We start from the raw sequence: 14201 nt of genomic DNA, 5'->3' as shown, positions 1-14201 counted from the left end.
TAAATTACTGTAGTGGGTCAAATAATCAGCCCAACATCCTGTTTCTAACATCAGCTTACCCTGTAAAAAAACACACGAAATATCATAGCAGGCACTTATAGCATAATCTATCCTAAGAGAAATTTCTTAATCCTTGTCAGATAGGGTTGATTTATGCCCTAGAGCAGTACAGTTAGCATCCCTTCAGCTGTAGCTGTGACTGTTCCTCCCGTCTCTAGAACAGCTCATTTACCTTGTTCATCCTGCCAGGCTCTTGATTTATATGATCGCCTTTGGTGGTATACACCAAAAATGGTGATTTAGGGGTATTATACACATTGTCTTTCAAACTACTCCTTGTGACAAGTATGTATAAAAGGGTAATGGCCAAGCATTATTTTGCACGTGTCCATCCTACCTCCTCTAACAGACCGCCTTGAAACAGAGCTATGTTAAAATTTTCAGTTCTACTTCATATGAATATTTTTCAATCTCTCTTCTTTGATAGGAGATCACAAATTGATTATTCCAGGTGAATTTGAGCACCAGTTTAATAATATCCTTTGTGTCATTAACACATTGCAAAACAACTGTGGCATTTTTCTTCTGCTCAACGCTAAGCATTAAGAAGGTGCACAAGTTTAAATAAAACACTGTTGAAATCTTCCTCCCCACCTTAATAAATATAGGTAATTTACAATCCAGTAACATGAACAAGTAATTTGATTATTCCCTCTAACATGCATATTCTTGAATTTATCAACATCATCTGCTACGCTTCCCTTTTACCCAGCTTTCTTGGATTCCCTTTACAATTTCTCAGTCTTCTTCAATCTTGCCTAATCCAAATACTTTTGCATCATTAGCAAGTTTTGGCACACCATCATTCATCTAGTTTATTAGATCACCAACATATATGTTCACCACCCTCTTTTCAGAGTTGTTTCTACATCACATGGTAATTTAAAGTTTACATTGTTACTGACAAAAAAAAAAGCATTCTTAGTCATAAGGACAGGTACGCTGATTGAGAATCAGAAAGGAGAGTTTCAGTTTCCAAAAGACATGCTTGATGTTGAGCAAAGCTCGGTACCTAAACTCTTCACATGAGCAGAAAATAAGAATGTCACAATAGCTGCAGGAGATCAGAAGGGTCAGTGTTTTCTTCTTCCCAGGCCATCACCCATCCAACATGTTATACACCCAACACCCTCCAGAAAAATCCTTTGGTCAGAAAATCTTCTTAATGTTGGCTAAATTTATGCTTAATTAGGGCTAAGTTTATAGTCCCTTAGGTATTCTCAGAAGGTGAGAATATTACATGTTACCTATAGCTGACTATAACATGTACAACTGCTTATTAGGGCAGACATGATAGGTTGGGAAATACATTTTAAAACATACATGCATGTTCTTTTTACATACTTTGTGCTGCACCACAGTCTAGTGTCCTTAATTCCTTCCACACTCCAGAGTTCTCCTCATTCCCTCCTACAGCCCAGAGGAAAGGGGAAGAGTCATGGACTGCCCCACATTTGTGAGGAACCCTATTGCTTCAGAGCTTGTGACATGTCTTCTCATAGATCACCTCCTCAGCTCCCCACGCACTGCAAACCAAAAGGCTTTAAGCAGAAGATGGGCACCTCATGGGACAGGCTACACTTGCTCTGGACATGGAGAGGAAGCTCTGTGTGCACACTGAGTCTTGAGGTCCCCTGTACTAGGCACAGAAAGATAGGGGTTAGCCAGTGGAACCAAAATCATACTTTTATCACAAAGATGGGCTTCAGCTCAGGTCTACCTCATTTCCTTTAGGAACTAATCTTTAATTACTACTTTTTAATATACATATTTTAAGTGTTTTACAGGTGGAAGTACCAGGTTTCACAGAGTCTCTGAATAGAAAACCAGTAGATTTTAAAAATGGAACCAGACATTTTCACATAAAACTTCAGAGAATCTTGTGCACAGGCATACTCTCTCCTCACAGTAAGAACATCTACATGGTAATGGTTTGTTTTCAAAGATTAGGATCTGTTCCAATGGAACTCCACAAAGTATAATAGGCCAAGGCATGCTGTACTTTGCAGTGGATTTAGACATAAAAAAATACTTTTATGGCATCTGCTCAGCATAAAAATTAAGCCTTTATTGAAATCTTCTGTAATTGAGCTGGATACACACGCACAAATATATTGCATACTAAGTGTTATAGCCTGGTTCCTGCAAAGACTTGTATATATGTTTGTTATTATGTATATAAAAGAAATGCCGTGGTTTCAAAAGCACTATTCATGAATGTGAGTTTAAACACGTGTAGGGGGGTGTCTTTGCAGGACTAGGACCTATATGGTACTGAGCAGCACTGCCTGATGAAAACTTTTTACCTATTGTATACTACCAGCAGTTTATAAACCCCCCTCAGCTGACAAACCCTTGCAACAGAGAAGGACTTGCTTCCAGCTGAGGAGCTGGAATTCAAGTACACTTTTCACACTGCATATATCTACAGTAAATTTAAATCCCGATTAAAATGAGCTACTTAAATGACATCTAACCAAACACAGCCTCACTGGATATGAAGAGAAACAGAATGAAGAGCAGTACTTTGGCTGAAGCAGTACCAAATAAACACAGAAAAAGGAAGCCATAGAGTCACTAGAACTATGTACACAACTATATAGGCATATGTGTATATATATATATATATACACACACACTTTATCCATTATTGCAGGAGCCACTGGCAGTCAAAACAATTTGCTAAGTGCACAACAGTATATGTATTTCATAGAAAGCCATTACATACCTAAGTTACAATAACTGACTCACAGGACAAGAAAGACCAGGAGAAAAATCTAGTGCTAACACTAGTTGCTAATTAACCCTCATGAACAACACTGCACCAAAGCTACTTCTGCTGCTCTTCCAGAAACATTTAAAAGGCACGTGTAAAACATGTATATACATATAAAAGCTCAGTTTGCTCAGTACAGAGATGAGTCTAGCAGCCCTTGCTCTGGCCTTGATCTGAACCACTAGATTCTCTGAGGATGCATTGAGACAGTCATGTTTTCAAGCTTCTCGCACACAAATGCAGTTGCAGAATTGATGGCCACAAGGTCGGTGACAGACTGTAGGGATTACCTTTTCACTGATGAACTGTGCTTCAACACAGCAAGTTTGCAAAGCTCCCAACTTTTGTATCATGACCCATGAGATACACACAAGTGCCCTCTGCCTGTAAGCAACTCTGGCACAGTCTTCTAAAGACACCAAAAAGAGTTCAAGTACTGACAATAACAGAACAGGGCCTACAACTTATTTACATTACTATAATATCAACACATGCTCTATTTTACACCATGTAACAAGTACTAGATGTCAGCTACTAACTCCCCAGAGGGCAAGACCAAAAGCTGCTTAATCTGTATTTTGTCACTCATATTTGATAGGACGTTCTCAGCTGGATAACCACAGAGCAGTCCCTGCTGGGACTGCCCCTCCTTACATCTCTCCCCCAAAAGACCTGACTATCTCCTCTCATAATATGGAGGTTGGCAGGTGGTGACTTGTGATTTGGGGCGAGCCATTTTATATGTATATTTTTCCAAACTCTGAGAAACTGCAGCATGTAACAGTGCTTTCAGAATAACCAAAGCCTGTTGCAATTATCTGCATAAAGTTTAAAGAAAAAAGAACTGGCTTCTGGTAAAAACATTTCTTTCAGCTATGGTTTCAGGCTACACGCCAAAGATCCCAGAAAACTTTTTGGGCAAAAGCATATTTTATCTGAGCCTTTTACCGGTCGCTGTTTGGTCCCACCTTTTTAAAGTTACAAACAGCCAAAGAGTTGCTTCTAATGGAAACATATGATTATTTTATGTAAATCAGAGATAAAACATTCTCGATAGGAAAGCTCCAGCAAGCATTATACCCACATACCACACATACATTACGTAACGCTTGTCCCAAATACACCCCAATAAAGTGAGCTACTTTGAGATCTTAACAATCCATCCACTTTGCCACATCAGAAATGAGAGCAGATGTCATTCTTCCCTGCCTCGCCGCGATCTTTTCTGCAGAACTCGTCAGAGTTACATACTTGCTGAAGACGAACGGCCAGTTTAGGCTTGACTGTAACTAACAAAGAGCAAGGTAAACCCCCGGGCAGGGGGAAGGCAAACACGGGCATGCCGCGATGTAAATTCGGGCAGCCCAGCACGGAGCCCTGCCCGTTCCTCGCTATTTACAAATATCTCTCGAGTGTACAAACGCCGTATTATCTGGGTGTCTAACAGATTAAATTCACGGGCTGGACGGACAGTCCCAGGCTCGCTTTATCTCAAGTCACCGGCTGGTACTTGCAACCCAAGCTTAGCTATTTTCGTAGTTTGCGGACAGCAGTGCATACTCGGCGGAGCTGCAATAGCTCCCTGCAGCGCTTAACGAGCCCCACGCCGGCCGTGCCGATCGCACACGCCGAGTACAAGGCGCAGCTCGGGCTGTTTTAAAGTCGGCGCGGGGACGCGCCCGAGCTGGAGCGAACTCGGCGGCTCCTTACCTGCTGGCGGCCGCCCGGGCAGCGGCGGCTCCGGCTTTGTGCCTCCCGCGGGAGGCGGCTGTCCCGGCCCGGAAGGCAGAGGCTGCCGGCGGGACCCGACGCGGGCGCTGGGGAGGGAGACCAGTCCGGCTCCCGCCGCCCCGGCCCGGCCACCGCGGGGAACTTGTGCGGGGCGGCCGGAGCTGCGGCCGCCGGTGGCGGCGCGGAGGGCCGGGGCGCCCTGAGCTCCTGCTGCCGCCCGCGGGGTGCGGGAAGGAGGGAGGCAGGGCAGGAGGAGGGGACTGATGTCCCGCGGGGGCGAGCGGGGCTGGCGGGCAGGCGAGCCGGAGGCGGCGGGGCCGGGGCCGGGCTGGGGCCGGGGCGGCGCGGGGAGTCACGGCCCAGGAATGCCAGGAATGTGGGGCGGCCGCTGCGGCCGCGGGGCCCGGAGACGTCGGGGACGCAACTTGGGATTTCTTTTCTCTTTCTCCTTCTTATTTTTTTTCCCTTTCTTTTTTTTTTTAACTCTTCCCCCCTCCCCAAGGAAGGAGGGCTGAAACCCACCCCGCGGAGGAGGGAAAAGGAGGGAGGAAGAGGAGGGCGCAGGTTCCTGCCAATCCGAGCGGGTGCCGGCGGCAGCCCTCCCGAGGAGGGCAGAGCTGCCAGGTGCGGGGTGCCGGCCCTTCCCGCCTCCCTGCCGGGGGGGAGCCGGCCCCTTTCCCGGCCCTTTCCCGGCCCCTTCCCCGCCCTCCTGCCGGGACCCGCCGTGGAGCTCTGGGCACGTGTCGTCCCGGCCCGAGCGGGAGCGGGAACACCCCCAGACAGACCGAGGTGGGAAGGGACACGCAGGGACCTGAGGCGGGCTCTGCACGCGTGGGCCTGGAATCTCCTGAGATAGTCCTTCCAGACCTCCTGTATGAAGGCGCGGGGCCGCCCTGCTTCTCTGTGGCCTGTCCTCTGCCCTTCCATAACCCCCTGTTTCGTCTCCTACAGCCTTGTGCGACAGCATCGTTTCTCTCCATCCCTCCCTGTCTTTGCTTCTCCTCTTCCCGTTTCATCCCTTTCGGTGTCCTTCTTACTGTGTGACCCTCGCTTCTAGACGGGTGGTTATCCCTGCTCTTCTGGCTGCACAGAGGGCAAAACACTCGTGATGGAAAAACACCCATGGTGGTGCCGTCATCCCTGTGCTTTGCTGGAAAGCGGGAGAAAACCTGAAGTTGACTTGAAACGTGGCAGTTGGTAACTGCATGAAATGCCCGGGATACTTGGTGCTTGGCTGATGTGAGAAAGCCCATCCGATGTCTGCTGTAAAAGAGAGGAGCAGGAAACACACCACGCTGTAGGAGTACTGTCAGGAAGGTTGCAACTACCAACAGGTGTTGAACATAACACACCAAATCAAGTAGATTTAGGAACAGTGTGAATATTAGAAATTATGCTCTTGTGCATCATAGCTGATGGGCAATTTGCAAAGTTATTTTTGCCTTAATTTACATTTATTTAAAATTATCCACATTCCAAAAATAATCCACATTCCAGAAAGTGTATACAAATACCTCTGGTACCAGTGGGCATCTACAGAAATGCCAAAGGGAGGTATCCCTCTAAAACATCTGTGACACCAGAACTTAAGGACTCTTATAAACACATAAAATTATGAAAAATAGTGCTAAATGAGAATTGATACAATTTTTGTGTTGCTGTTACTGTTTGTTACTTGTACACCTTCCTGAAGGAGTGAGCAGATCCATTGGAGTCAGGATTATTCAGATTATTAATGGGAAAAGGATCAGGAGTTGAGAGAGGGAGAAATAGCACAGATTCTTGATTTTGATAGATAAGTAATTGTATTTAAATACTGTACGTGGAATCACAGGCCTATGCCTTACCTCTGGCATAATATTATAATTACATTTTGAAGCAATCCTTTTCATCTGAGACTCTCAAACATTTTACAAACACCACACCTTAATGAAGTAATTATCTGCATTTTACATATGCTACACTGAGGCATTAAGAAGTGACACGATTTAAGATTTAAACTTGAATTGTACTTGACCACATGTAGATAGAGAGCTTTGAGTAACAATCTGGAAGAAATATCAGGTGTCAGAATGAGATGATGAGATGCATCATAGAGCCACTGTGCTCTGACTTGATAACAGAAAACAGATTACCTGTACTGAGTAGAAAGTTGCAAAAGAGGGTAGCACACATCAAAACTAGGGTTTAAATTATTTGATTTCTATCCTGTTCTCCCCATGTTAGTCCAGGTGTAAGGGTGATTTTTTTAATACAATAAATACTGACTTTTGCATCTGTGCCTCAAGGTGGTGTGCTCCCTACCTAAAGTCTTTTAGTCACATTCCTGTTTTGGAGCTGGTTACTTTCACTTTCTTAAGTCTCTCTTCATTTGAAGTAACTTTATTTAGGGACCTTTACTGCAAAGGAAGCAATGTGGCAAGAAGTGTGTACATGCTGACAGGTGGGAAAATTTCGAGGGGAAATTTTGTGTATTGGTTACCTGCAGGATTGGGTCTCCTAGAAGAAATAAAATGAACTAGAAGAAATAAAATCACACTGCTTGCCGTCAAGAGCAAGGTCGGCTCAACAAACTCTGCAAAATGAAATGCATTTCAAATTTACCCAACCAAGAGAAGCTCCCAAAACTGGGAATGATGATGATCATTACTTTTCTTGAGATTACTTAATGCAGTGTTCAATGTCTGTATTAAACTATCAGAGATTGTAGCAGTAGGTGCTTTAAAAAAACAAGCTTCCCAGAGATAGCCAGTTCCTGCAAAGAGGTTTACATAAGCAAATCTGTTTTGTCGGTACTACTGCAACTTTCTAGGACCATTGAAACCTGCAATCTTTACATACATCTTTGTTCCTCAAGAGCTGTCAGGAGTATATGAATTTAGGATTAAAACTAACAGTACATACCTGCTACTTGGGAAGTGATTTAATCAAATACTAAAACTAGGTTAGGTGTTACTCAAACTGTTTCAAGGATTGGATGTAAAAATGATACAAATTATTGATTTGGTTCCAAACACTTTCGCTGTTTCTAATTTGCCCAGAAAACTTTGATGGTTAATCTTGTGTCAATTGTATGTAGGCATTATTATGTATTGTCTTTCTATGCTGCTAGGGAATCACTTTACAGGAATTTTTTTTTCTGAAAAGATGACACCTCTAAATTATATTTAGAGACTTTATTGACTTGCTGTAATATTTCTTCTGCTCTGTTATAATTTAATTTTTATACTGGATCCTTCTACAATATCACCAGAATTATTATAATTAATACTCTACAAAATAGAAACATCTAAAGTACAAATGGGAAATAACTTATTGACATAGAATTGTACCTCAGTTACCTTAGCTACCAGTCCTTGTTCTGATCTTGGGCATGTAGCAGCACATCTCTGTGTCTTAGTTTCTTGACTGAAAATTGAGATAATGATAGTGATCTTAAGAAGGTGCTTTTTGATTTCCAGATGAAAGCAATGTATGGGAGAGAGACATTATTTAATTTTTTTTCCCCAAACTGGGGGTTTGACAGGCCTGAATGTTGTCTCAAACCCTTGTGAAGATAAAGCCCAACACCATTCACCTTGACCAAATGGTTAACTATCAGCAGACGAAAACTGACTTTATCTGTGTCAAAACATAGAAGACATTTATTATGAAGCTGTGCAATGAATTTTAAAGTGTCCTGGCACCTTGCTAGCAAAACCTGTATTAAACATATTTTGCTTAAGAGTCTTGTTATAACATGGAAAAATCTCAGTCCTTGTTGGTTGGTGAAACCATGTCATAACCTGTTTTGTATAAAACTGTCTTTAAACTGTGCTTAAGCAACAGCTGGTGGTTTCTCCTGTGAACAGTAGATGATGTTTAATTAGCCTTACAGTCATCTACATTACAATCAAATCAAAGAATGCAGTTGCAACACATTCCCGATTTGTATTGTAAATGTGACCCTAACTGTGTTCCTAAAATCTCTGTCATGTGCTACAGCTGGATACACTGACCTGATTGTAATGTAAGCAGAAACTTAGTGCACTAGCAGAAATTCCAATTTCTAAAATCATATTAGTTCTTTACAAATAGATACATTTATTGTTTGAAGCTTACTACCAAAAAAAAAAAAAATTTACTTCTCTAGTATGCTGTGCTCTCATTAATTATTCTGTTTAATAGTGCTTCTCAAAATCATCTCTTAGAAAAGGAATTTGGATTACACAATTTTGGAAAACAAACCTGTTGCCACCAAGCATGAGCTAACATGTTATAGTACTCTACGGCTTATCACAAGTAAGCCAGCACCCAGTTTTGTAGTCCAGAAAAAGTCTTGGTTGATTATCTGTGCAAATAAACTACGCTGTGTTGAATATTCTAGTTTGCTTAGAGTTGTATTCTGCCCGAGGACTTATTTAATACCTGTGTCTCTTTTCAGCTCTCCAGTAAGGGTTCTAAAATGAAAAACTTTTTAGCATTTGTGAGTAAAGTAGCGAACTTTTGATTCCATGGTTCCAAGTACTCGGAATGGGTTTTGGATGAGGAATATAGCTCACTAGCAAGTGTTACTGCTGTCCAAGCTAGGGTAGTCCAATGACAGAATGAATAACATTTTTATAGTTTTCATGGACTACAAATTTGGATACTTTTGAATGTAACATTTAGGTATTAGGTCTTCAGATTCCCGGAAACAGCAGTCTTCTAAACAAAAAAACAAAAAACAAAACAAACAAACAAAAACCCCAAACAAACAAAAAAGAGAAACCAATGAACCAAATCCCTACCTTTTAGCATAAGTTAATTTTTCAGCATGCCTTCAAGTCAGTATACACCACTGATTTGTAGGTGCTTTAGTGGCTGCCTACTTCTGATGATCTTTATGCATCTCAGCATAGATTTACGTGTCCGACTGCGGGCACCCAGATGAAAATATTTTTTTGCCACTTAGAGATAAATGGTTTCTTGAGAAAGCAAAGAGCTAATGTCATAATCTAAAATGTGGTTTGGGTACTGTCACAAACCTGTGTAACTTGAATTGATAATGTTTTCTTATCTCTGTGAAATGGGTCTAAGACCATGCTTGGATATGAGAGCACTCTGAAACTCTGGATTTTGAGGTTTTCTGAAATTGATAGTGAAATCTGCTGTAAAAGAATAAAACTTCAGCTAAATGTACCTCAGCTTTTTGGAATCTGTATATCGTTTCTAAAAGAGCTCTGATTCTCATTCTCACTTTTGGTCAAAATTAATGGGAAACTTACTCTTAGAGCAATTCGGGAATGCTGAGGAGCATATATATAAATATTATTTTCTATTCTGACTGTCATTTACATGATACACTAAATACTCTGGAAAGACTTAAAATACATACAAACTTTTTCCTGGAAAGGATTAATACAAAAAATTGTATAGGAAAGACCAATAAAACTGTTGGCATTTAAACTTGGAAGAGGTGAGGAGATCAAGTGATAACCAAAGTCATTAAGATGTAGAATGCAGTTGTTTTCTCCTTCTATACTTATTTAGTCTGTTGGATCATTTCAGTTAGTTGTTCATAAACTATAGCTGTTTGAGGCAGGTTTCCCACTACAATTAGTTGGGTGACTGAAAACTCACTCTAGAGCTTGCCTGTAAAAATGACAGAAGTAATGTTGAGGTGGTTAGGATTAGTGTAAGATAAGGAGGTGTACTTTTGTCTTATCTAGTCAAACACTTCACAGAGAAACACTGGAAGATTTTGAGACAGCATAAAGATAGGTAGAGGCTAATAAGTGATTGGCTTAGTTTGTCATGACTAGTATAGGGGACATTCTTAATTGTTTCACTGACTGATAAAAAATTGGCCAGTAGGTGAACACAATACAAAAGAAGTAGAGATTCTCAGATAATACCTACATAAAAGTAACATACACATATAAATATATGTACATATCACAAATATATGTCTATAATAAATAAATACATGTATAATAAATAACAGTGGAATTTCCTCCCAATGAATTCATAGTTCTTGGAAGACCAATATGTCAGCTTAAACACTGGGTTGCCAGCTGCAGACACATTGTGTATTTAAAGCCATGTAAGTGGCCACATTGAGTCAGATGGCAAGCAGTCGTATATCAGGGGCTGATATGGCTAAAGACTTAACCTTTTAACAGCAATAATGATGAGTGGAAAGGCTTGTCTAAGTCTTGCACTGAGAACGGAATTGAAAGCTGAACAGGAGATACCTGCAGATAAGCTATCTGATACATGAAAGAATTCAGAGTGCCAAACATCTCCTTTGGTTTTGTCTGGAGACTCCTGTCAAGCATGAGGGAAAGGTATTCTCTCAAGGATGATCTAATAGTCTGCCCAAGCAGGTGGAACACCATGTGGAAAGGTATCCAGTGCCTGAGAGAATTAGCTGTGCTGGAGGTAATCTATAAGGATTCAAATAATGAACAGTCCCCTGTAGATCCATATGAGGTCCAGTGGACACAATCCATGTGATGGAAGTTTGTATGGAACTGCCTTTCTCCATCTCTGGGGAAAAAAAACCAAAGAAACAAAAAACAAAACAAACAAAAAAACCTCCCAACCCACAAACGATTGTCCACAGTTTGTTTTCTCAGAAAAGTTCATATTGATTTTGTTTTAAAAGCCTCATTTATTTTTAAGTGTGTGGGTGCAGCCCACACACTTGGGCTTTGTGAATGATACCTGCAAATATGGAGACCCAGTGTGGAAGTGCCTTGGAGGTAGTACACATTCGTCAACATTCAGTCAAGGTTATGTTTTACCAGAAGGATAAAGCATGCCAAACACAGTCTTCATTTGTGAAACGTATAGAAGGATGAATGAAACAGAAATTCAGAGTTTCTTTGAACAATACAGTGCTGTGAAAGAGGTGAAAGCAATCACTGACAGAACTGGTGTTTCCAAAGGGCATGGATTTGTATCTTTCCTAGACAATATGGATGATCAAAAAATAGTAGAATTGCAAATCATCATCAAATCAGCATCATGGCTAGGCTTCGCAAACAAAGATTTGGGAAGGGCTCTACCCACGTTTGTTGCAAGTGTGTTGGTGGCTAAAAAGGCCAATACGAGATAGGCATGTCTGGTTGCAAAAGGTACAGCAGAACACAGGGCAGAGTGGGAAGAATATCAAGCTTGGCGAAAGATCTACAGCCCTGAATGAGACAACATTTCACTGGACTTTGCTATTATCACACCGGATTTGACACTACCCTGAATTGGACAGTTATCCCCAGTTGTGTTCAGTTTGTTGTTGTATTGTTATACTGTTATTTGTACCCCAGTTGTCGTTTTAAAATTTTATCCTCCATGTTGTCTCCCTCTTCCCCTCATAGTTTTCCCGCCTTTTCCCTGTTTTCCCGCTCCTCTGCCTGCCATTGGTTAGAGTTTGGTGCAGTGCAGAGGTAGCTCTCATTGGTCCCTTCCCATAGCTACGCCCAAACTCCTCCCCTCCTTACCCAGTTATCCAATCGCCCTCTCTCCTGAGTTGTCAGTCCCATGCTCCTCCCCAGTTCTGAATCCTCCCCTCAAACCTACCCTATTTAAGTCCCTGAGTTCCTTGAATAAATTGGCATTGCCTCACGAGATCTCTACTGTGTCTCGAGCCCTTCTTGCAGTGCCCGATCCCTTTTCCTTCCCCCACGGGTCGTGGCAGCTAAAAAGGCCAATACGAGATAGGCATGTCTGGTTGCAAAAGGTACAGCAGAAAGACTCCTTAGGTGGTATATTCTGCAAGGCACGGTTCTTTCTGCGTTGTCTTTTCTCCTCAAGGGTGATCCTGCGTGCTTCCTCAAAAGCATCTGCAGCATTATAGATGGTGTGTCTCCAGACCTCCCGATTGGAGGCCAGAGTAGACCAGTTATGGTGGTCAATATGGCCAAGGCTGAGATGTTGTTTCAGGGAGTCCTCGTATCTTCTCTTTAGGGCTCCTCTCTTGTGGCAGTCGGTGGCAAGTTCACCATAAAGCAAGATCTTAGGGAGGCAGTGGTCCTTCATCCTGGAGACGTGCCCTGCCCAACGCAGCTGTGTTCTCAGCAACATGGCCTCAATACTTGTGACTGCTGCTTGTTCTAGAACAGATGTATTGGTCACATAATCTGACCAGTGGATGTTTAGGATTGTACGGAGGCAGCGTTGATGGAAGTGTTCTAGGAGTCGCAGGTGGTGGCGGTAGATGACCCATGATTCAGATCTGTATAAGAGCGTAGACAGCACAGTGGCTCTGTAAACACTGATCTTTGTACTTTTCTTCAGGTGTTTATTTCACCAAACTCTTTTATGAAGCTTTCCGAAAGCACTATATGCCTTTGCTAACCTGTTGTTTATCTCTCCGTCAGTCTTACCATCCGAGGAGATGAGGCTACCTAGGTAATTAAACTGCTGGACTGATTTGAGCTCTGATTCGCCAATGCTGATATGGGGATGATGGGGGACTTCCTGAGGTGCCGATTGATAGAGAACTTCTGTTTTCTTTAAACTGACTTCCAGTCCAAAGAGCTCAGCAGCATCTGCAAAGCAGGATGTTAAACGCTGCAGAGCTGCTTTTGTGTGAGCAACAAGGGCGGCGTCATCAGCATAAAGCAGCTCCCGGACAAGATGGTTTAAGGTCTTAGTGTGGGCCTTCAGTCACCTTGTTGAATAGGTTTCCGTCAGTATAGTATCGAATGTAGATACCGTCCTGATCATTGAGGTCTGCCGTGGCCCTTTGGAGCATCATGCTGAAAAAGATTGTGAATAGGGTTGGTGTGAGAACACAGCCTTGTTTCACACCATTAGTTATTAGAAAGGGCTCAGAAAGTGAATTGCCATATCTGACTTGGCCATGCTGATCCTCATAGAGTGAGATGATCATTTTAAGGAACTTGGGGGGACAACCTAAACGTTCCAAAATCTGCCATAGACCTTTTCTGCTCACAGTATCGAAAGCCTTGGTGAGGTCGACAAAGGTTACATAGAGACCTTTGTTCTGTTCCCTACACTTCTCTTGCAGTTGTCTGAGAGCAAATACCATGTCTGTGGTGTTCCTGTTGGCTCTGAAACCACACTGACTTTCAGATAGAATTCCTTCTGGTATAGCAGGTATTAGTCTGTTCAAGAGTATTCTTGCCAGGATTTTGCCAGCAATGGAGAGCAGAGTAATACCACGGTAATTTGAGCAGTCTGATTTAGTACCTTTCTTCTTATACAAAGTGATGATGACTGCATCACGAAGGTCTGATGGTAGTTCGCCTAGATCCCAACAGCGTAGTATGAACTCGTGAAATTTAGCATGGAGTGCAAGGCCTCCATGTTTCCAGACTTCGGGTGGAATTCCATCAACCCCCGCTGCCTTGCCAATTTTCACTCGCTATATGGCCTTGAGGGTTTCTCCTAAAGTGGGGGCAGTATCCAATTCATATTTCACCGGTTGTTGTGTGATGGACTGAATTGCTGAGTCTTGGACTACACGGTTGGTACTGAAAAGAGTCTGAAAGTGTTCAGACCATCAATTCAGAATGGAGGTTTTATCTGTCAGAAGCGTTTGACCATCTGCACTGAGTAGGGGCCTTTGGACTTGGTATGTAGGCCCGTATGCTGTTTTCAGGGTCTCATAGAATCCTTTGTGATCACCCGTATCTACACATAATTG

The 14201-nt window shown here is 42.5% G+C and overlaps 1 protein-coding gene across 1 annotated transcript in view; it reads right to left on the bottom strand.

Moving 5' to 3' along the window:
- Positions 1-4751, bottom strand: part of PTPN14 (protein tyrosine phosphatase non-receptor type 14) — a 112802-nt gene extending 108051 nt beyond the window's left edge. Inside the window, exon 1 of the mRNA XM_027723699.2 lies at positions 4547-4751. The gene's annotated coding sequence lies outside the window, so the exon portion shown is untranslated. The remainder of the gene's footprint in view (positions 1-4546) is intronic.
- Between the last annotated feature and the right edge of the window lie 9450 nt (positions 4752-14201).

Source organism: Pipra filicauda, unplaced genomic scaffold, assembly GCF_003945595.2.
Source record: "Pipra filicauda isolate LSUMZ 115617 unplaced genomic scaffold, ASM394559v2 scaffold147_size4022426_pilon, whole genome shotgun sequence".
Lineage (NCBI taxonomy): Eukaryota > Metazoa > Chordata > Aves > Passeriformes > Pipridae > Pipra > Pipra filicauda.
Note: the sequence above shows the minus strand (reverse complement) of the source record. Positions and strands in the feature narration are given on the sequence as shown.